The sequence below is a fragment of the Ambystoma mexicanum genome, chromosome 4p (genome assembly GCF_040938575.1).
Source record: "Ambystoma mexicanum isolate Mex_15411 chromosome 4p, UKY_AmexF1_1, whole genome shotgun sequence".
In the NCBI taxonomy this organism is placed as follows: Eukaryota; Metazoa; Chordata; class Amphibia; order Caudata; family Ambystomatidae; genus Ambystoma; species Ambystoma mexicanum.
The window spans coordinates 588,844,991-588,869,562 of NC_090927.1; the positions used below are offsets into that span (position 1 = coordinate 588,844,991).

At 42.4% G+C, this 24,572-nt stretch overlaps 1 protein-coding gene across 2 annotated transcripts in view; it reads left to right on the plus strand.

Annotated features, from left to right (window-relative positions):
* The window catches only part of MLIP (muscular LMNA interacting protein), a 2,218,014-nt gene that overhangs the window by 543,930 nt on the left and 1,649,512 nt on the right, over window positions 1-24,572 (plus strand). The window lies entirely within an intron of this gene.

A 24,572-nucleotide genomic window follows, 5' to 3' on the forward strand; every position in this document is an offset into this window, starting at 1 on the left:
TCTGCTGCAGACATTGTTTTGAGGCTGAAGGAAATTCACTGCCACTGCTGGTTTCAATTTGTTCTATAACAGAGCAGCTGCCCAGCCCCAGGCTGCAACGACAGAACTTTTAGATTCTGTACGATTCCCAGTGTCATTAAACACTACAGTCAACCATGAACAACTGAAATGCCGCCTGACACCACAGCGTAACAGCAAACGATGTCAAAAACGATGTCAAAAATAAATAAATATGACTGGCTCTAAAACCCAACTCGATATTATTACTCCTACTTCAGAAATGTACAGTATTAGGGTATTTACATTATCACATGCATTAAAAGCAGTTTGCAGCATTTCAATGCAGTGCTGGAAGATGGAAGGCATATTTTTGGTGATTGAGAAGTCCATGGTCACATATTAATAAGGATTCTATGAATTCCGAACACAATAGTTGGAAACCAAAAATCAGAACTCCAAATTTGGATATTTGTAAACTGTAAATGGGAAAGATGACCATGTACTTTAATAGACACATGACACGTGTGATGAAATAGCCGTTTATTACACGCGGTTCAGAATCATAACATATTCTCTGTGCACACTAGTGGATCTCTTTTGATTTCGTATCTGCACTATTTTGGTCACATTGTACTGTTGTGGTTCTACGAGTATTGCTTGCACACATTGCTCGGAAATTATAATTTACAAAGTATGCCTTAAAATGATCATTTTTGCTATACCTCCTTGTTAACGTAAGCAAAGCAGTTTAATTGGAGTTGACGATATATGAATACAAAGTTAACATATTCGAGCAATGCAAATCACAGATAACAGGAAAATATGTCATAGTAAAGATCGAAAAGCTTTCCACAACAGATGTGATCTCAGGATCTATAGAAAACTACCTTTCCATCAACCGCGGGGAGCATAACAACAGAAAAAAATACTAACGCATCTAGAGACTTCTAGTGTTCCTCTTTAGCAAATGTTATCAAACCTCTGCACACTTGAGACAAGTAGATCTTGAAAAGGCCACGCGGCAAGCATGTGTTTTCGAGCTGCTTCAGGAAAACAGAAATCAGCTTGAAGTGACCTTAGTTCACAGATTATGTAGCCAGAGAAAGGTGTAGTACTGGCTGAACATTTCACGATTAACTGGCAGAGAGAGGTGTGTAGTCAACAAATGAATGGTGGAATTCAAAATCGTACATCCCTAACAAAGTATTTCTTATCTACACAATACATTGGTTCACAGTGCACAAGGTGATTTGTATGTGAGCAAGAGGAAAGAAGTTGCCCAGTGATCTGAAATATCACTTTAGCCCTCTTCGATACTTTTTATATCCCATGTTTCAACACTAAAAATTCCAAAAGATTCTGTCATATGAATTATTTAGCACTCTTGGCTCTCACTGTGTAGGGTCAGCATGTGTCACTCTAGTGGTTTGGGTCACAATGTGCTCATCCCGATGTTCCAGTGAGTAGTTTGATGCATCAGCAGTTCCAAGTCGAGGAGGGTTAAGATGTTTGGTAATTGCTGGTTTGAGTTGGCACATGGCACACGAGCGGTTTCAGTCAGTGTCTGACGATGAATAGTCAATTAATTCCAAGCAAAGCAGGTGACATGCTCTGGAGGTATGATGTGGCATCAAGCTGTCTCGAACATACAAGCACACTGATTCGAAGAGTTTGGTCCAGTTCCAAAGTCAGCACAAGCAGGTCCTGTGGTTCGAATCCGACCCAACTTGTTTGAAGGCAGTTCAATCATTTCGAGGTAGTGAAATCATGGTTCCCAGCGATCATGGCTCTCAGGATGCTGTTAGTCCCACTCCAGGGACTCAGGATCAAAATAAATCTTTGTTCTTGGTCTCTCAAGCAAGGGCAAAGCTAGCACACACCTTCAGCGGTCCTTCAGCTCAGTGAGGTCCTGGGTACCACAGTGGCTGGCAGAGAGTCAGATCTTGCTGCAGCAGCACATCACCCAAATGTGCCCTCGTCAAAGAGCAGACTTTACCCCTACCTTGGATACTCGGTCTTCATCTCTGGCAGGAGACTTTGGGGATGGCCGCCTCCCTAACAGCGGTCCAATGAATTCTTACCTAGGTTTTTGTTCCAAAGTGAATCAAAGGAGGAGTTGGAGACCCCTTATTTTAATGGTAATAGCGTCTAAGGCCTTTTTAGTTTGCAACACCCTGTTGTAAGGCTAGTGCTTTTGTGAAGGGTGTGCCCTATGATTCCTGTTCCCAAGACAGCTTCCTGTGGTGTGGATGTATCAATGGAGAGAGGTGTTACCCTACCTCATAAAGGATCGAAGAGAGGCACACCTCAGGACTACAGCTTTGCTGGGAGCAGCAGAGGAAGACAAGCTAAGGGGAATACCCATATCTCACACATATCTCTTCCAGAGCTAAGCTGGGTTCAAAGGGCTGACACATGTATGATCTCAAATTGATGTGGCTTGAATAATTATGAGAGATACTTTTTACCATACTTTAAACATGGCTATGACTTATATTTAAAGTTTACAACTGCCACCAGCATGACAACTCTCATAGTTATGTAGTTTTGGGATCAGGGGTGCGTGTCTTAAATACAGCTCTAGTGCTGGAGTGAGTTGGTTGTCACATCAGCTGTCCAATTGGGCACCTGTTACCCCTGAAACTGCTCCATGCCACTGGGGAGGAGGGGCTGCAGTACATCATATTGATCTAGCAGGACACGAGTGTACACTGTGCGTTTGTCATGAAATTTATGGATTGGTGACCTGGTTAGCAGATTACCCTTTCTGAGATGAATTACCCACATCATTTTATTAATGTAATACGCAATCAAAATCTACCGGTGTTGTATAATCAAATTTCTTAACACTGCTTAGTAGTTTAACTTGAAGTTTATTCTAAGAGTCCCCGGCAGCTGCCGTCGTCAGGCCTCACCGCCGTAATCTGCAACGTTCACTTCTCTGCATTCGAGAACAGTAGAATGCAGAGAACCGAAACGTTCGCAGATTGACATATAACATTATTAATATACTGTAACATCTCCCTTTCTTATACACAACCAAGGAACACCAGAATATAAGAAAATTGTATATATATATCGTTTTGAAAAGGTAGGAAGGGGAATCAAAGGGTTAAAGGAAAACAAGTAGAAAAGAAATAAAAGATTGAAGATTAATCATAAACAAAACACATGTCTATGGAAATAAATCTCAACCAGTCCTACAACATAACTGTACTAAAAGGAATGCTTATCTCTACTATATATATGAAGCACTGTAGTATAAAGGATACACCCTACTGTTGATTTCATCAGCATAGCCTCCAAATTCTAATAACAACTCTGATATATGAATATAGTCAATAATAAATGAACCCTTCCTTAAAGTTAGGTACAACTCTCCTGGGTCTTGAACACTCTCCACCATTATTTCTGGAAACTCTTTGGTCCTCTCCAGTTGGTTCTTCTCCAGATCTTTTTTCTCTTCCTCTCTCATCCACACTTTGTCTGCATCTAACAAAATCATTGTCAAAATGTCTTAATTCATTTTCTTCTGCTGAGATGATATCATCACAAGACCACTTGTCTCCATTCTCCAACACTACTGATTTTCTGAGGCGCTTAATAACTTTTTGCGGGGCACGGAACTTAGACTCTCCCTTCAGAACTCTTTTGGGTTCCTTTACTCTAACCCAATCACCAGCTTTGATATTATTTTCCTTCACACGGTTATGCTGATTATAGTACTTTTTGTATTGATCTTGTTTTTTCTTAACTCTCTCCATAACCTCATCCATGTTAATGTTAAAATCTTTCCTTGTAGACATCCAAGCTGGTTTGAGTCTGTTGTTTGCAATCCTACCTCTCATTAAAGTGAATGGTTCTATACCAGTGACAGAATGGGGTGTAACCTTATATGTATCCAACGCTTCTTTCAAAGTATCTTTCCACGGCAGATTATTTGCTATTGCCAGCTGAATAGTTCCTTTTATGAATCGATTCATCCTTTCCACAAGTCCATTGCTCATTGGGTGGTACAAAGCTGTGGTATTATGTTTGATGACTCTATCACTTAAGAATGTCTTAATTTCCTGTGACACAAATTGAGTACCATTGTCAGAAATTAATTCCTGTGGATCACCTTCTCTACTAAAGATCTCCTCCAAGAATTTTGTAACTTTACATGTCGAAACTGAGTCTTCTAAAATTCCACATTCAATCCATTTCGATGTATAATCGACTAACACTATCAAATATATTTTCATGGGTTCCAACACTTCATACGGGCCAGAAATATCAATGGCTAGTTTAGACCATACTGTATCAGGCACAGTTACAGGCTGAAGGGGTGTGACTCTTATTACTTTGCTTTTATCACTAGCTGCACAAGCAGAACATTCCTTAACAAGTGACTCTATATCACCCCACATACTGGGCCACCAATATGTTTCTCTGACTCTTCTTTTTGTCAAATCTCTGCCAATATGTCCTTCATGTGCAATGTCCATAATTCTTTTCCTCAATGCCACTGGTGGTACAATACGATCACCACGATAAACATATAAATCATCATATGATATTTCATCTTTAATCTTCTCCCACAGTTTAATTCCCTCTTGTATAATTTTCCATCCATTTGTTACAGCCTTTTTCAACATCTCTTGTTCTGGGTCTGAATTAGTGGCTGCCATCCATTCTCCTTTATCAAAACTTGGATAAATATGTGCAATAATGGAATCCATATCTTGATCCTCAACTAAACTCTCATCACTTAGCATTTCAAGGTATTCATCCTTACAAGGCAAACGGGAGAAACAGTCAGCAACTTTGTTGGATCTGCCAGGAGTATATTTTATAATCACATTATATTGCATAATGATCAAAGTCCATCTTCTAATGCGAGGTGATGTTAAATGGGAGTTCTTGGGATTTAGTACATGAATAAGAGGTTTATGATCTGTTTTCAATTCAATGGGAACTCCCCAAATTAATCCCTTGAAATGTTCTAATATCCATTTAACACCTAGTGCTTCTTTTTCAATAGTGGAATAATTTCTCTCCGCTCCTTTTAGGGATCTTGAGGCAAAAGCTATCGGAACAAACGACCCATCATGGAATTGTTCCAAAACTCCACCCAAACCAACATTGCTTGCATCTACTGACAGCACAGTTCTGGCCCCAGGGTTGAACATTTTTAGTGTGGGTGCCTTATTGATCAGATTTTTTATATTGTCCAATTCCTTCTTGCATTCTGCTGACCAATCAAATTTTGTGCCTTTGGTCATCAAATTTCGCATGTGAACAGTTTTTTCTGCATAATGATCAACAAATTTAGAATAATACTCAGTGAGACCAAGCAGACTCCTCAGCTGATCCTTATTTGCAGGGTCAGGGACCTTCAAAATGGTATTAATCAGAGTTTCCTTGGGTCTTATACCTTCTTCACTGATACAGTGACCTAAATATGTAACCTCCTTCCTTTTAATTTTGCATTTCTCTATTTTCAATGTTAGACCTTTTTGTTGAATTATCTGCAGGACCCCTAACAATTTAGCATCATGATCTTCTTCACTCATGGCTGATATTAAAATATCATCCTGGAAATAATGCACGCCTTTTAGACCAGTAAACAAATGTTGCATTAATCTCTGGAACACCGCGGCTGCCGATGCCAGGCCAAATGGCATCCTTTTATATCGAAACGCCCCCAAAGGTGTTATAAATGATGTGAGGTGTCTAGATTCTTCATCTAATACAACCTGATGGTATGCTGATGACAGGTCTAAGGTAGAGAATATTTTTGCTGGTTCCATCGTTGTTAACATCTCTCCTATGTTGGGTAACGGATGTCGGTCAATCCATATGTTGTTGTTGAGATCTCTCAAATCTACACACATCCTAATGGATCCTTCAGGTTTCCTTACAATGACAATTGGAGAAAGCCACTCGGAACTTTCAATTGGTTCAATAATATCATGAAAACATAGTTTATCCAACTCCTTCTGAAGAGCTTCTCTTGTGCCAATGGGGATGTTTCGCACTTTGTGTACAACTGGCTTAGCTCCCCTCTTCAATATTATTCGATGCTTGAAGCCTTTCAAAGCTCCTATGCTATCATTGAAAACTTTGGGAAAGTTTTTCACTAGATCTTCAGCAGAATTATATGTATTGCTCATTATACTCATTATAGGCTCTTCTTCCCCTGGATGTATTCTTATTTTTAGTGATGCTTGCTCCCACCAACCAACTATTGAGTAACCTTCCTTAGCAACATAAAGTTTACAATAAGTCTTCCTTCCCTTGAAACATAACTTTACCCAAGTGTATCCAATTATGTCAATGGGAGTCTTCCCATATCCTGTAGCTTTGACAGTGGGGATATGAAGCTCCTTTATGTCCATCTTCAACACATTCTCGAATGTATTTATATCAACCATCGTGTAAGGTGATCCCGTGTCAACCATCACCACCAACATAGTATCGTTTATCGTCATGGACACCCATGAGCCCATAGTGCTCCCAGTTGTGGCAACAGTAAGTATATGTACCCTGTCTTCCATACCACTGGTAATCGCAACTAGGTCGTTTGATGTAGAGGCTCCTTCAACTGCCCCTACTGATGCCATGGTGCCTCTGTTCCATTGACCATTGTTGCCCATGTTGCTATAACGTGAATTGTATCTGCCTCTTCCTCTTGTATTGCGGCAAACTTTACCAAAATGGCCCACGTATCCACACTTGTAGCACTCTGCTGAATGAGCCGGGCATTCTTTCTCAATGTTCACATGTTTTGACAACCCACATTTAAAACACTTGTTCTGTGATCTTTGAAATGTCTCTCTGTTTTGTCTCCAATTTGAATTGAAATCTGACTTCACTACTTTTTTTACAACAGCAACAAGTGCTTCTTCACTACCATCGTATTTTCCTTCACTGTTGACATGTACAGATTTAATATCAACACTGTCATTCTTGTTCTGTATCTCCTTCATGCACTTCTCTCCAAGTTCAAACGTCCTTGCTATTTCAATAGCCTGTTCCAAAGATGGGTTTTTAGCTTGCCAAAGACGTTGTTGTATACGGTTGTCAGCTACATGAAGTACTAATTGATCTCTCATATACTCGTCGGCTACACCAGTGAATTCACATGTCGAAATGAGTCCTCTGAGAGCTGCTATATAATCATCAACCGACTCACTTTTACCTTGCTTCCTGGACAGAAACCTAAATCTTTCCAAAACAATGTTTGTTTTATTCCCAAAATGTTTGTTTAATTTTAACAACGCAATCTCATATTTCCTTGACGTGGAAGAAGAGTCTCCAGCCCCTAGTTCATTATAACTGGGCTCTGGCAAAGTCCTAAATATTCTTAAGGCTTCTGCACCTATACAGTTCAGCAAAGTAGCTTCCTTGACATCATCATTGTATTTCGCACCACCTACTGCTCTCAGATACACTTGAAAGCTGTCCAGCCATTGTTCCCAGGGGCACGTCGGATTTCCAGGCAAAGGTAAGAATTTCATTGGAGCCACAACACTCTGCATGGCCAATGATGCTATATGCACTAGTAACCAGACGGAACTCCTTTTTTTGTTTTATCTTCCTTTAGCTCCTCTGTTTGTTTATGTCCTTTTTTTTTTTTTTTTTTTTTTTTTTTTTTTTTTTTTTATAGTGCAATCCCCATTAGTTTTTTATAAGCACTGCTGCACCACTCATACAGCCATAACACTGGACATATCCTTGCTTGTCGTTGCAAATGTTCCTTGAACTATATTTATTCAAAATCTTCAGTCCCAGCACATTTCAATGCAATCCTTGCATGTCTAGCTTCACAAAGGCTCTGCATCCATTCTTCATGCAGTTGCCATGGTTACTTTGCTGGATTATACAAAATGGAGGCACGTTCACTCACGTTGTTGGGTCCTTTCCTCTAGCAATTCATACACGACTCGCTTATACAGCCGTTGGCAGTCCGCGCGCACATTCACACTTGCGGTATTCAAACGATTCTCATATAAAGCACAGAGACAAGTAAATCTCTTTTGTCTCCCATACCTGTCACGTCGCTTTTGTTATCTTGAGGATTCAGTTATACATATTATCCTGGAGTTCGTAGTGGTGTACTGCAATCATAAATAGATGTGCGCATCCAGTCGGGGACTCTCATCGAACGTGCCGCTAATCCTCGTCGCCATTTGTTGTATAATCAAATTTCTTAACACTGCTTAGTAGTTTAACTTGAAGTTTATTCTAAGAGTCCCCGGCAGCTGCCGTCGTCAGGCCTCACCGCCGTAATCTGCAACGTTCACTTCTCTGCATTCGAGAACAGTAGAATGCAGAGAACCGAAACGTTCGCAGATTGACATATAACATTATTAATATACTGTAACAACCGGGATCCTACACCCTTGCCAGATGGCATTTCCACACATGAGTAGGAAGAAAGAGCGGAAGTGAGAGGAGGCATGGGGGTGCATGAGACAGTGAGTTTGATGTAAAGTGGGAGTGTAGGGAATGAGATGGTGAATCAATAGAGATAGAGATATAATCAGAAAGGTACTGAGGAGTAGGGTCATTCATTGCTTTGTAAACTAGTAGAAGGAAATTTGAAGGAAGAGGTTGTGCATGGAGATCCAACCAGCATGGGCCCATAGGAGGTGGAGATGATCTGGGTAGGTTGCAGAGCGTGTGTTAGGCAAGATTGTATGCTGTACCCTTAGGGTCCACTACAACAACTGTGACCTCCTGGCAATAGCAACACAACCTTTGGTATAAGTCTGTACTGCACAGGTTAGTAGTGAGGACGAGTATCCAGGCTCATCTCAAGAGGGGTCAATGTGAGCTGTAGGGGAGTTACACAGAGATTCACAGTCACAAGTATTCAAGCAAACACTTACACACATGTTTTCTTGATAAAACAATTATTAGTGTATTGACCAGTCAGTTAAGTTAAGCCTTCTTCAGAAGGGATCACTGTTAAACACCACACAAATATACTTCAAAACTATACACTCTCTTAAATTCAGAATCAGTAAATACCCATTTGGGATGGCATACAGCAGAGACCTACACCCAAAGGTGACTTCAATAGCTAGTGTGCTGTTGACATTAATGTATGACTTTTGGCATTCAGAATTTGTGTAGTCAATGGAAAAGGTTATTAGAGCAAGCAAGAGCACAATTATTCTTAAGCAGGCAAATACTTTAAGATCCCCCAATAAGAGCCATTCAGTGAAACAGGCTAAGCCAAAGTCAATAGGCAGAAGTTTATATGAGCAGAAGCACTTCTTTGCAGGTAAGTAGAAACGTCTTTGCACAGTGTTTTAGAAGTCTTTGAAGAAAAAGATGAATCAATGTAGGGCCACAAGCTGGTAGACTTGTGAGTAGTAGAAGACACAAACAACTCTATAGAAAGAGGTAAGTTCTCCTAGATGTTGTACAGTACCTTTAAAACGAAGAAAAGATGCAGCAGATTACTCCTGTTCCTGTGCAGCTCTCACTGTTCCTGGGCCTCAGTCATGGGGACAAGAGGAGGACATGGGGGGACTCCTGCACTGCACTGGGAAAGTCAAAATTTGCAACCAGCAAACTTCACTTTCAGTGGCTGGTCGGCGTTTCAACTCCTTGCGTCTACCACAAATAGCAATACTGCGGTTGCTGGCTGTCAAGATTGACTTTCCTTGCTTCTGGGGTCCTGCACTCTGTTGAGGGGGCTCAGGCTCGGTTAGTCCTGCTTCATGGGAGTCCAGAGGATCTTCCTGGAGCTCTTGGCCAACTTAAAAGAAATGCACACAATCTGGTGCTTCTCTCCCTGGCTATACGGTTTCCAGCAGCAATTCTGTGCAAATTCCACCAGCCCGAGATGGATGTCCAGGTGGGTTACTTTGGAGTTGATTGGTCAGAACGAGCTCAAGGGGAGAACTCTTGCTTTCAGGGGCTTCTATGTCGATGCAAACTTGACATTTGGGTACTGCAGCAGGGCTTCACCGGGCAAACCAACGGTCCAGGAGTTGCAGCAGGTGTCCTCTTCAAGTTCTTCTTCGGTTCCTTCGTCCAGTGGTCGACTCTGCCTTCCAAGCCAAAACACAGTGTTTTATTCAGTTCTCTCTTTATCATTCCAGCCTAGCTGTCAGTCACCTAGCAGGGTGGCTGTCCTTGCCGGACAGTCCGCTGGCCAATCATAACAGAGTGCATTTGGGTCTCCTGGGAGACGGAGCACAGGGAGTTCCGGGCACCTCCCTCACTTCCTGCCTACCTCAGACACCCTGGAGCCAGAGACAGGATTCACTTGTGAATCCCGCCAAAGGCAAAATGAACAAAGGGACCAAACCTGGTTTGGTGCACAGAGTAAATCTCAAGAAGGACCTTTCCACAAAGAAATGGCAAAAACAAGAAGACCGGGCCATTTTGACAAAAATTGCACCCTTGGGTGCTTAACTGCAGCTGCAAACGCAGCCCGCGGTAAATGCACACCATAGTAGTAAACAAAACCACTGCCACCAGCCATTCAGTTAGGAAAGGGTAACATAAAAATGTTACATGAGAAGCTAGACAACAGGGGATACCAGGTAACCCCTCCAGCATTCTATTGTAAGATAGTGGGTGCTGGGTCTAGAAAGTTTCAAATTTAAGTAAAGTCAATTTCCCTTCACTGCTCTGGGAAACAGTAGTTTATCCCAGAGAAGGTATTTAAACCTTGGGAACTCTGAAAGAGTTCCTTGTGCCACTGCTCTGAAGGTGCTGTGTGACACAATGTAAAAGATAATGCCTGTGGAGTTTGTCAGGCTCAATAACCAAAAAGAAATACAAAGGTCAGAAATCACATTAAAATACATGAGCGAGTGGGAAAAGGGTCTCACTCTTTACAGATTTGAAAAGGGTCTCACTCTCTACAGATTTACTTCAGGAATTCAAATGGGGGATCCCCTTTGCCAGACCAACAAAACTTGACCTTTTTCAAAAGCATGGTTATGGAGGATAGCAGTCTTGAAGTCTTGATGAACTATCGATTGAAGTTGACAAATACAAAAAACTTTTATATCTTGCACACCCGCCACAGAAGACCAATCAGTGCCTGACTTAGCTTTCGTTTCATCCATTGATGATGCTATAAAAAATAAACCCTAACTAAAGACCCAGCCCCATTCATGCCATTGTTTGGGAACCCAGAATTCCCACCAGGAATGGAAAAGGAAGCATACCGGAAATGGGATGAGGCTAGGTGTACAATGGTCAGAGATATGCAGCAGGATCAGGAGATAAGGTTATTTGCGGATTGCAGAACACTATTGAACTTGACCTCCAAAGAACGATTTAAATATGAACAACTTCACCACTGGCTGAGCACATCCCGCATAAAAGAGGCTGCATCCAGAGATCTGACTCCCTTCGAAACATACATCATGACACACACAGGAACGCACAAGTTTGTCTCTAACACATATAAATATCTAAATGCACAATCCGAACCAACCACCTGGCAATACATGAAAAGGTGGGAGAAATCTTTGGGATAAACACTCCCCAGGGAACGATGGGAATACACATGGCACATGATACCAAAATTGACGAGAGCTATCCAAACCAGAGACATGTGGGCGGAAATATTGCTGCAATGGCATTATACCCAGAGAGACTGCATAAAATGCACCCAAACTCTACAGACAGCTGCTGGAGGGAATGCGGCGGGAAGGGTGACTGGTGGCATATATGGTGGGACTGCCCAAAGCTGAGACCATACTGGGAACAGATTAAAGACCAAATGGAGAACATTTTCCAAGGGGCAGAACACATAGGAGATGAAGTGTGGCTAGGGGGCTATGGGATCCCAGGGATAAACAACTGAACGTCACACAGAAAAGGAATTTCATGGGCCTCCTGATAGGGGCATGGCTGGAAATAGCATGCAACTGGAAACAAAAATCCCCTCCACTTACAGTGGATTGGACGAGAAGGGTGTGGACACATCTGGCCATGGAACTACTAACCTATAACATCCAAGGAGAACACGAAAAGTTCAGAATTGATTGGGGCCTGGATCTGGAATACCTCCAATCAGATTATAAAGAACAGTGGTGCCCACACAAAATAAGGATATTAGACCTATTTCAGTGATATGATATTTGTGATGTCATCTTTGATGTCCTGGGTGTTAGTCTTAGCAATGCACATAGATGGTGCGAGTTATGGTTGCTTAGCTTATTATAATAGGGGAATGTGCAGTGGTGTTTGGTTGCACTGTGAAGTATAACATTCTTTTAGTGACATTTTTTTACTGAATGCACATATATATTTATGGCAGGGAAGGAAAAGAAAGGGGCTAAACAAGTGATGTCATCATTGATGTCAGCATTGACACTTCAGATGACATCTTTCATGGTGTGGCTGTTAGTGTTAGCAGTGCACAGGGGCGGATGGCAGGGGTGGGGGCTTAGTTTACCATAACTGTCGAATTTCAGAGGGTTTTCGGTTTTAATTTGAAGCATAAAGGGGAGGTGGAAAGTATTTTTGTAGTGAAGTGTACAGGCCTTTGTTAGGGCAACTTAACCATAACGTCCCCTCAAAAAAAAAATTGTGAATTTTACAGGTTTTTAGTAATACAATTTACATATAAGGTGTATCTAAGAAAAAAATGTTGTACTGCATGGCACAGATTTTCAATAGTGCAACATAACCAAAAGGTTCCTTTAGGAAGGGTTGTTTGGTTAACAATATATAGCTTCCGAAGAATGCCACATGAAAATATACTGCCGTACAGCACCGTGACCCAGAAGCAGTACACACTTACCTGAACGAAGTATGCCTGTTGGGCAATGTGGAAATAGATTTTATATGCATGTAGGAACGTATACCTTCAACATTTGCCTTAAACAACGCCAACACGTACTCGTATGCAGCGACTGCGAATGCACTACACATTATATATTGGTAGGGAAAGTTGTACTTATCTGAAAAAGACATCAGCTAAATGCAGTCTTCCTCCCTAAGAAACAGCAGCAGTGGTGTAATGCAAAAGCATAATAAACTGTGTGGCTATCTAGCACATGACAGACGGAAAATAAATTGTTGCCACACATACAGTCACTCATATTACCGTTTGAGGCCTTTTTGCTCAATGCCGGTCGCATATTATCTTATTGCCTGCCATGGCAAAAAATAAAGATACCCGTAAACACAGTTAATAATGGGTTAACAACGATCTTTCACAGTATAATTGAAAAAAATAAAACTTGAATACACTTCACGCACTCCTTATTTCTCTGTAAAGTACGTAGGCGCAACAATCTTTGCCAGCAATAGTCTAAATTACGAATGCAGTAACGTGTGCTACTAAAAAGGACGTGTACTTCTTGTAATCCCAGGCGACTTTGGCAGTAAGGATCACAAAACAAAATCCTCTTTCAAGATAGCCACCATAGAAAGGGAAGGCGGTTATTGCATACATAGGCCCTCTTTCCTTTCCATTGTAGGTTGCAAAAAGCACAAGAACGGGGCGTGACGCAGAAACTGTAAATAAACATTCAGTGACGTGCAAGCTAATAAATTATATTTGCAAATAAAACAGAGGAATGGTAAAGATAACGTGACCATTTTACAGGTTACAAACTAGATTTATTTAATAACAAACTTGCAGAGACCATCGGAATAAGCAATGCAATGATTACAATGCTGGTTAGGGTGGCATTGCAAGCATTGAAGATAAGGAGGCCGTTTTTTTTGCGCAAACAAACATTTTGGGGTCTTCGTTCAAGCAGTCGCTTTGTTTCCTCAGTTATTTACCACAAGTCGTCATGACGTAGAGCCTACTGCACCATGAATGATGTCACGTTGCTCCGAATAACGAGTTCAGCGAATGGACAAAGCGGGTTTACAGTGTAATTCCACATTATTGTTATGGACAGGCAACCGCTCACCAGCAGTTGTATTTGCCGTCCGAAGAAGCCCTTATTCGGGATTTGAAAACCATGGTATGCACAGTAGGGCACAATATACATAATCGAGAAAAATTACAAAAAATAAGTGTCAGTAACCAACCTGTACCAACATTGTTTAAAAGATCAAATCGCAGCTGTGCAAAGTGGTACACAAAAGTACGTGCTCAAATTTGACATTTTAGTACGTTACTAATGTCCAAATGTACCTATAGGTGGAGGTTAGAAACGGTGAGATTTTGCATGCACCATAAGAGAAAATAAAATGCCAAGTACACAGAAAGACGTTAATGTAGGTATGAAACAAAAAAGAGTGGACAAATAAAAAAAAATTACATCTCGTAATTTCAAAGAAGACCAAAAGCACTGTTATACACAAACCTATGTGGACAAACTAAGCGTTTCAAATTAGGAACATAAATAGTAAAAAAGATTGAGTGCAGTCATACCCTGCAAATGAGCAATGTGTGCATTCTGCAACATTATAGGAAAATTGTACAAGGGCAGAAAAATAATATGTTAAGTATATTAGCACAATTAGATGGGCAGTTATGTAAAAATAAAGCACGGATTGCTGTACAGTGGGCCAAATTACACTTACAAAATATTTACAGCCTCCATTCTTTTTCAGTCAGTCACGAATGTGTTTGCAGCGAAGAATCTTCCTTGACTGATATGCATGTCACTTACAAACTTTTTAATACATAACTTTATCAATTGTGGTTTTTTTTTACCCTTTCATTCCGTGAATAGCGTGCAAGTTTGTCTTGGGCTCAAGGTCAAAAAACAATTGCCTCTTTACTTTCACTCAGATGCGCGGGCGTACTGAGCAGTGAACCAAAAAAGCAACCTGTGTGGCCTTCACTCAGAAGGCAAATACATTCTTGCTTTGAAGCAACATAATGAAATCTAATTATAACAACCTGTACTCCCATACAGCTTCAGAAGCGCTGTTTGAAGCAAACAGTGCAGATGGTAGCCTTAGTTCTCAGTACTGTAGAGGCCAATGTGAGGGAAATAGTAGTGCAAACACATTTTAATTCACACGCTATAATTGGTCGTGGTGCAGTGAGCATGAACTTCCATTTAAACGTATCATTTTGCAGAGAGGAAAACTGCACTTTTTCACTTTGTGCTGCCACAGCTCATTGGGCCCCCAGAAATGCCAACTTGTGAAATCCTATTACTTGAGTGTGAGAATTATAATGCTTGTTTTGGGAGATATTTTGGAACTGTTTCTGGCGGTATTCGTGCACACGTAAACATTAGTAGAAGAGAGGGGGTCACCGAACAAGGTACACTACTACACGCTATTTTGCAAACAATCTGGGAAAGAGCCACATGGTCGTGAGCACGACCTTTTCCCCCCATTCAGTGTAAGGGTAAAAAAGACGTTTTGAGAACCCCTCCCCCTTATAACTTTCACCCCCCTGCACCAAACATGACCAAACTTTCCAACCAAAGTCAGAGTAGGCGATATATTTTTTTTCCAAACTTTGGCGACAATGAGTCCAAGGGTACAACAGTTATAAGGCAGCCAAAAACAGTTCTTTCTATGGAAACAGCCACTCCACCAAAGCAACACAGTCAGTAACGTCCCTCTCGAATGTGCTGCAGTGGGTACCGCCAGGACCTAGAGGTTAAGATATATGTCCACGTACTTTTGAATGTATATGTGTACAATGGCTTATGCCTCCACCGCTAACAAGGTCGTTACTGGGTGCATGGGCTTCGGCCATGCATCCAACACTGTACACCCTCCCCAGAACCATCTGACATACTAACCTATAGGACGAGTGTATGCACTGCAGTAGTATGAAGTGGTGTTTCTGGGCAGGGCCTAAGGTTTTACGACAATGATGTATGGGCTACGTGCTGCAGCTATGGAAGCAAAACTCTACATCCTGCCCACAATCACCTCAGTGATGTACACTAGTACGGGTGTATTGATAGGTGTGCTATGCTTCACTTATTCTGGCCAGACACTGCACTCCTACCTGTTTTAACATAGATTGATTGCAATGTGTTGATGCGCACCGGTTTATAACTCCAGTGCTTATAACTTTCTTGTAGGGTGCACGCCCTTTGGCCATGCACCCAACACTGTACACTCTCTCCTCAACCATGTAACAGATAATGAATAGTACACATGTAGCCATGGTCGTGACATGCAGCGGTGGTTGTGGGCAGGCCCTACAGTCTTGGAAATATGGCCTTCGGCCTACGGCCTACGGCCATGCATCCAAGACTCTAGGCCCTGTCCGCAACCACTGCAGCATGTCACGACCATGGTGGCGTACTAAGGAATAACACACCCATAGGAAAATGTAATGTAATTGGGAAATACACTAAAAATTAATGGTCACTAACGCCACGCGTGTCCTGCAAACTTTTTACAATGGCTTATGCCTCCACCGTTAACAAGGTCGTTACTGGGTGCATGGGCTTCGGCCATGCAGCCAACACTGTACGCCCTCCCCAGAAACATCTGACATGCTAACGTATAGGACAAGCGTATGCACTGCAGTAAAATGAAGTGGTGTTTCTGGGCAGGGCCTAGAGTTTTACGACAATGATGTGTGGGCTACGTGCTGCAGCCATGGAAGCAAAACTCTACATCCTGCCCACAAAAACCTCAGTGATGTACAGTAGTACGGGTGTACTGATAGGTGTGCTATGATTCACTTATTCTCGTCAGACACTGCACTCCTACCTGTTTGTACATAGATATTATTGCAATGTGTTGATTTGCACTGGCTTATAACTCCAGTGCTTATAACTTGAAAGTTGGGTGCATGACCTTTGGCCATGCACCCAACACTGTACACTCTCCCCTCAGCCATGTAACCGATAATGAATACTACACGTGTAGCCATGGTCGTGACATGCAGTGGTGGTTGTGGGTAGGGCCTACAGTCTTGGAAATATGGCCTTCGGCCTACAGCCATGCATCCAAGACTCTAGGCCCTGTCCACAACCACCGCAGCATGTCACGACCATAGTGGTGTACCAAGGAATAACACACCCATAGGAAAATATAATGTAATTGGGAAATACACTCAAAATTAATGATCACTAACGCCACGCATGTTCTGCGAACATTTTCAAGGTTCCTGTACACAGCACAGACTCAAATAGTACCCTTATTAGATCCTTCATTTTCTGCATGTACAAACATCCTGAAGAAGGCGCCAATGCAGGTTACATAGGCTCTGGCCACAACCACTGCAGCATGTCACGACCATGGTGGCGTACTAAGCAATAACACACCCATAGCAAACTGTAATATAATAGGGAAATACACTTAAAATTAATGTCACTAACGCCACACGTGTCCTGCATACATTTTCAAGGTGCCTGTACACAGCACGGACTCAAACAGTAGCCTTATTAGATCCCTCATTTTCTCCATGTACAAACATCCTGAAGAACGCGTCAATGCAGAATTTATAATAGACAATTGCCTGCCAAACAAGTACAGTATTTCATCCGTCTCTTACTCTGTGATCCTCCCCACACACTATAGGAGAGCAAAACAGTTTCGAAAACAGCATTTCGCCTCTGGTAAGTAGCGCGCTGTCTTCGTATCCAAGATGTCGGAAGCATCCACACATTCTGACGTACATCACGGCTCGCTGTAGCCAATCGGCGCACACGTCGTGTGTCTGCCGTGATGACATCACCCCCCTGGCCAATCGGTATCATGTCCGCGGAGCGAACAAGGAAATGTGACCGCGGAGCAGACATAGATATCACTAATTTATTCAGACATATTTTTGGTCGTTTTAAAGGAAAGTACTGGATGGATTGTCACCAAATTTACTAAAGCATGCTTTCGGGTCCAAGCCCCTACCCCTGGCACAAATTTGGTGCAAATCCGTCCAGCGGTTTCACCTGTAGCCGTGCGCAAAGTTTTTCCCCCATTCAGTCTATGGGAAAAAAAGACGTTTTGGGACCCCCCTATAACTTTGCCCCCCTTGCCCAAACATCTCCAAACTTTGCAGAACAAATCAGAGTGACCCATATACTTTTTTTTGCAAAGTTTGATGAGGATTCATCCAGGGGGAGCGGAGTTATAAGCCACCCAAAAAGTGCTTTGTGATGTCATCGTTGATGTCCTGGGTGTTAGTCTTAGCAGTGCATGGTGGTGGCGCGAGTTATGGTTGCTTAGCTTACCATCACTGGCGAATTTCAGGGGTTTTTCAGTTTTACTTGGAACCATAACGTCCCTTTAACTAGGTTTTTTCACTGAATTTCATAGCTTTTTAGTAGCGCAACTTAACGATAACGTCCCTTTAACAATATTTTTTCAGTGAATTTCATTGGTTTTTATTAGTACAACCTAACCATAACATCCCCTTTACAAAGTTTTTTCATTGAATTTCATAGGTTTTTATTAGTGCAACTTAACCATAACGTCCCCTTAACAAAGTTTTTTCATTGAATTTCATAGGTTTTAATTAGTACAACCATAATGTCTACGAACATCTGACTTCATTTCAGACCTTTTGGAGAGTGCCACATGACATATGCTGGCACGCGGCATGATGACGTCTCTGAGAATCCGTAGGCACTTCACGATAAGATCTGTGCTTTGCGGACAGTTCGGAACTGCATTTTCTACTGATATAGGAACTTTCAACTTCAAAATTTCCATTGCACAGCTCCAACACCTATTCCTACTCATCCATTAACAATCTAGTACGCAGTAAATACTTTTTGCAAAACTGCTATTGTTCTTAATATAGAATCAGCTAATGCCATCCCTCCTCCTCAAGAGACACCACCACTGCTGTAATCAAGGAGCATGAGAAACACTGCCTCTACCTTAGAAATAACACACGTGCAACATTTTCGCCTGTCCACAAGCCCCTCGATATTAGTGTTTGGTGCCTCTTCCCACATTTCCCTCCCCACCTTTCGTTCTAGGCTCTCCTGCCAAAAAAAAAAAAATGCATCCAAAAACAAAATAAATGTTCCTTGAGGAACCACCTTTCACAGTTAAAAAAAGAACTAAAAAAAAAAAACATATAAATTAAATTTTCAGTAAAGTACATAGACACAATAAGATTTTTCCAACAAGTCCATTTGCATTTTGTGTTATGCTAATGGGAATATTGTGGCGTTCATCCTTTGTTCCATGGACTGGAACAGTGGATACCGGCCCAGCAGCCCAAGTTATCAGCCCAAGCGAAGCAAGGGTGGATAAGGAGGTATCTGGACCATTATCCCCCTATTCCAGCCACTGAAATGGGGGATGAAGGCCATGAAGGCCATTAGCAGCCTAGGTTCCCAAAGCAGGAAGCCAGGGTACTAAAAAAGAGGATTTTTCTTCCTACACCGGGACGCCTGAAAATCCTTTTCCAATATGGCCACCATGCAAAGGGAAGGCAGGGGTTCCATACAGGTCCCCTCTTTGCTTTCCATGGCAGCCTGCAGAAAGCAAAAAGAGAACCCTATGACCATATTACCACAAGCACATTTTTCTTCCCTTTCAAATCTATCCTAATTTCGAATAACTTTACCACAAAGCCAGTCCCAGGTGGGCATGGCCACTTTAATCCTATGTTTTGTCCCTTGTGGTCATGGCCAGTAGCTAGATTGTCCGGATCATGAGCTTATTCCATGGCTCAGACAATCTGGCCACTGCCGATGGCCGCAGGCTACCCCTCAGTCACTAAAGGTATACTGCTATTTTTTGTAGGTACATTATAACACTTGTCAACAAATAAAACACTGGCACATTTCCAAAACCATGCAAAAGTGTCAAATGTATGCACATACAATCGTCATATAACCTAGCCCCACTTGACAAAATCCATTCAGACTTTACGAAAACATCTATATCTAGATCTATAATCTTTTTGCAAACCTTTGTGTGTATTTGTCAAATGACACCACATTTATAAGCCTTTACAATATTTTGGGACCCCCCCTCTAATTTTTCCCCCTCTTGACAGATTCCCACAAACTTTGTGAACTCATTCGGAATCAGGTCAGAAATATCCCATCCCATCCTCATCACCCCTCATTTCCCCAGAGATTTGATAAGTTTGACAAGTGAAATGCTCAGAAAATATTATTGTCCCGAAGGTTCGGACATGTGTTTTTATGCACCTTACCTTAGTTTTCCTCTTTTGTACACATGCAAAATCTAGCAGCAGGGTACGGCCATCTTGTGCTAATCTTATCCGTTGCTGCAGCACCCTAAGATGAACTGCCCTGGCGGCACTAAATCATATGCCCTGCCCCTGAGCCTGACATCACCAAACCTAGTGATATTCTCCACCTTTCTCGTTACTGGGCACCGTAGCCAAACGCGCCCAGTCATCACCTACGTGACGTGTCGCAGAACCTGGAAATCAACACACATCATCTCACAACACAACACGTCACAATTCGGAATATGAAACCGTACTTTAAAAGGAAACAGCAAGACTGTACAATTTGTAAAGTACTTCTATTTCACAATAAATGCTCTGAGAACATCTGGCTATTGCCATATTCAATCAAATTGGAAATTTGTTTCTTTGCTCACGACCCGAAAATGTTTATCGTGAGTCACGCGTTGTTCCTTTTGGGTACACAAGGTGTTCGTTTTGGGTAAAAGAAGCGCTTGGGTCGCACAATGAATTGCAGGGCTTGTGCATCAACTTGGGGCTAGACCACCGTAAAGGATGTTATGTTGCTCCTAATCGCTGGTACAGCGTAAGGGCATATCGGCCATTGGCGATCGTCCCAAAAAAGAGTGAAATATATCCAGTTTTCCACAAGTATCTGCAGCTGCTGGTTGAAGAAACCGTCAGTTGGCATCTGGAATCTATGACAATCACAGAATGACAGGATGTACCTGTTTCAAAAACATAATAGAAATGTGTCTCAGTAGCCGATCTTTATTACAATGTATCTATTGACTTATTAATTCGGCATAGAGTTTAAACTAACGATTAGCACAGACATGAAACAATGTCAAGAGAGAGAAAACAACGTGGAAAGTACTGCACAATTTTCTTCCGAGGATAGTGCTATGTAGTATGTTCAACTCTAAACGGGATACGGAAGCTGACGCTACAATTCGAAGTGCACATAGATGGCATTTTAATGAAATATTAGTGTTGACCCTGGGAGAACCGAGTATTGGTCTACATGCATCTCAATGCTGGACTGCCCATGTGGGCGGTAGAAAGAACATTACACACAAAGGTTATACTTGCGTTTCATTGCAATATGCCACACAAAACAAACGGCTCATGGTCAAAGGCAATGGGCCTCATTACGAGGTAGGAGGTAGCCATGGTGCTTTTGCACCATGGCTACCCCCTTACCGCATTCCGGGTCTGGGTTCTCGGAATAGGGACTTACCGGGTCATTCCAACCTTGGAGGACCCGGTAAGTCCCCATTCCGAGAACCATTTCACATTCCCATTCAAGCCCCCATAGGGCTCAATGGGAATGGGGACGGAGCTTATATTGGGCCCGCTAATAGCAGGCCTGTTATTAGCTCCCTGGTTCCTAAGCGGCTCCCGCTAAGGGCACCTGGTAAAACCAGGCGCCCATAGTGGGACCCGTTAAGGGACCTCGGAATAGGGCGATAAGAGTTTACCGGCACCGGTCTCCTTACCGATGCCCGTTAACCCTTACCGCCCACCTCGTAATGAGGCCCAATGTCTAGTAGCTTCTTTATAAGTTAGAATATATAATGGGTAAATCAAAGGTTGTGGCTAATTACCAGTACTGCACTAAAGGCCAAGGCTAGTAGCTGGTTAATGTGTATAATATACAGTGGACACAACTGATGGCTGTTGTTACTGGTGAAGGCCAAAGTCTATGGTTGGTAGCCTGCTAAATTTTTAAATATGCAATGCACACTCCTGAAGGCTGTGGCTAGTGTCCATGATGGAAGGTCATGATTAGTGTCCATTAATGTGTTAAAATATATTTGGCCATGCACACTGAGCATGGCAGAAGGCAATGCTTAATATTGCTTACTGTTGTAATGTGATTCATGATGTCATCAGTGCAACAGGGGGCACAAAGTTAAGGTGGCTTTAGCTGAATTTTCAGGGTTTTGTTGTGTTAAGTTCTCACCCTGCAACTAACTTTTTTTCATTGAATTTCAAGGGTTTTGTTATTCCAAAACATTAATAATAATAATAATAATAATAATAATAATACAGATAATTGGGCTAATGAAAATGATGCATCATGTGTAGAAAGTAAAATTAAAAAACTGTTCTTAAAAAACTTTGTTTGAATTTTTACAAAACGTTTTCCACAGCGGATAACCATGGCTGTAATGAAATACATAAGAGTATGTTGTTTTTTTTTAACACACATTGTATTGGAAGGATCAATTAAAGGTCTGTGAGCCATATATACAGTATGTGCTTTTATTGTCTATGTTTATATCTGAAAAATTGGCCCTGAAATGGACCGTTTTGGTGGTTAGGGGAAAAAAAGACAGGAATTGGGAAGGGAAACAAACACACTAGGATTCATACATATAACAAAAGGTAAACAAAAAAAAAAGAAAATGTATTTTCTTTGCATTTTACATTTTGCAATTTTTTCAAAAAACTGACACTTAAAAATATTCCTGGCGTTGGCAATCGGTCGTATGTTCTGAAAGAGCCTTACCCAAAGCATCTAGGGTGCCACATTCCACCTCAATCAAGCAGTGAGAGGTTTTGCACATCATCAGAAAGTTGGAAAGATCAGGTGCAGAAAGGATGGATTTAGGTTGGGTGTTAGTTGGGGGAAAATAACTAGTAGTCATATTGGTAATCTGTGGAACAGATGACTGCTGTGCAGATCTTGATCCATGCGCTTTGACCTTATGTTTCACATGAGCCTTCCTATACAATTTGTCCACTTCATCCCAATGTACACGGACAAGATGTTAAATTAACGTTGAAATTCCCAAACTTTGTGACGGCTTGTGTGAAGCTCCCCTCTGCAAAACCTTACCACATAAATCGTACATGACTTCCTCGATCTCATTCTTGCTGTATTGGTCAAGTTCTGCTTTTTAAAAGTTCCAGAAGGCTTATGAAGAAGTTCACTCACCAAGAGACAACAAGCAATGACAGAAATCAGAAAAGAGTTGCTTGGGAGAGGGGTATAACCTCGATTATGTGATATAGTCAACCGGAATGTGTTTTCCATATGCGCAGGTACGCACAAGCACAATGACATGTTCACGCCTAAATTATTGACCAATTGCCTGAGTCAATGAGGAGACACACTGTGCATTCAGAGCAGGAACATGGCTGCAGCCGCCCAGCTCCAGAACTTGAAGGAGGAGGTCATCTGCTCCATATGCCTCTGGTAATTCAAAGAGCCAGTGTCTATTGTCTTTGACCACCTATGTGCCAGAGAGTCAAGTCCCCTTTCTGTTGTGTTGTTTAGTGGGCTGTGCCCCACGTGTTGTTGTAGAGGCGGGGTTACTGCCTCTAGGATTTAGTTTGCAGTGAAATAAAGAAGTGAACAGACGCATCAGCGGCTCTCCGTGATTTATTTGAGTGGAGTCATTACTATGATTTATTGCAAGTTACGCTTCAGGCGATGCAATCTCTAAACATAACAATGGTGACGAGGTATATTTAACGAACGCCCGACACGTACACATCTACAGCAGAGCTCAAAGGCCTAGCACCCGGTGAAGGCCACAACACCAGAAAGGCGCACTCAACATTGACGCACCATGTTCACAGAACGCTCCATCTTGCATGCCACAGGATCTACGGGGAGAAGAAATCAATTAACAGCAATGGTGCCACCGCGGAGGAAAGCAGCATTACGCAAGCAGCTCCAGTCCACGCTACGCGCTGCGTCACAGCAGGCCCCTCATCACAGGTACCGCCACAGAGGAATCCATCACGAATGTTCCTACCAGCCACAGGCACACACTTTGCAAGGCAACTTTCATACGTACTTCTCAATGACTTATTAAAATACAGCAGCACATGTCACCCCATGAGCATAATAAGCTGGAGAGGTCACAAATAACCAACAGACTTCACAGCTAGTCCCTGATTTACTCGAGCCATCCACAAGTGCAACCACTATGTCGGAAGGCAACTCAGACAGTGGGCCTCAAATCCCCAAGTCCAGCTCCACACCACAACATGGTTTAACCAAAGAAGAAGGGAACACAGAGTCCCTACAACTGTAGGCTGTGCCTCATTTTGATATGTCAGACACCAGTAGCCTGGCACCCCGGTGCTCATAGACGTAGACGTTCTGCAAGGGAGAGGCATGCGGGGCACCTCAATATCGATATTCAGGACTGCAAAGAGTTTTGAAGAACTGTGGCCCAGCAAGGGCGTCGAGTCATCGGCGTCTCTGTGGTTTTTAGGTGGCTGGAAACCTACCGGCAGATGCTCCTCGGCACGTTGGCAGCCTCGACTTTCTCCGGTGGGACAAAGTGGTCGATGGTGCAGACGAGAGCGTCCTTGGATCAAATGAAGTTCTTAGGGAATGGGAGCACTGACGGACAACAGTCCGGGTGCTTCTCTTTGGGATTCCGCGGCAGTCCCCGTCTCCGGTCAGCAGCCTTTCGTAGGTCTGCCTACCAGGGAGCTTTGGCAAAGATCAGCTGGTGCACGATGGTCCCTCGTAGCTCGGGCAGAGGTCCCCTTACCAGGTCCTCTCTTGGATCAG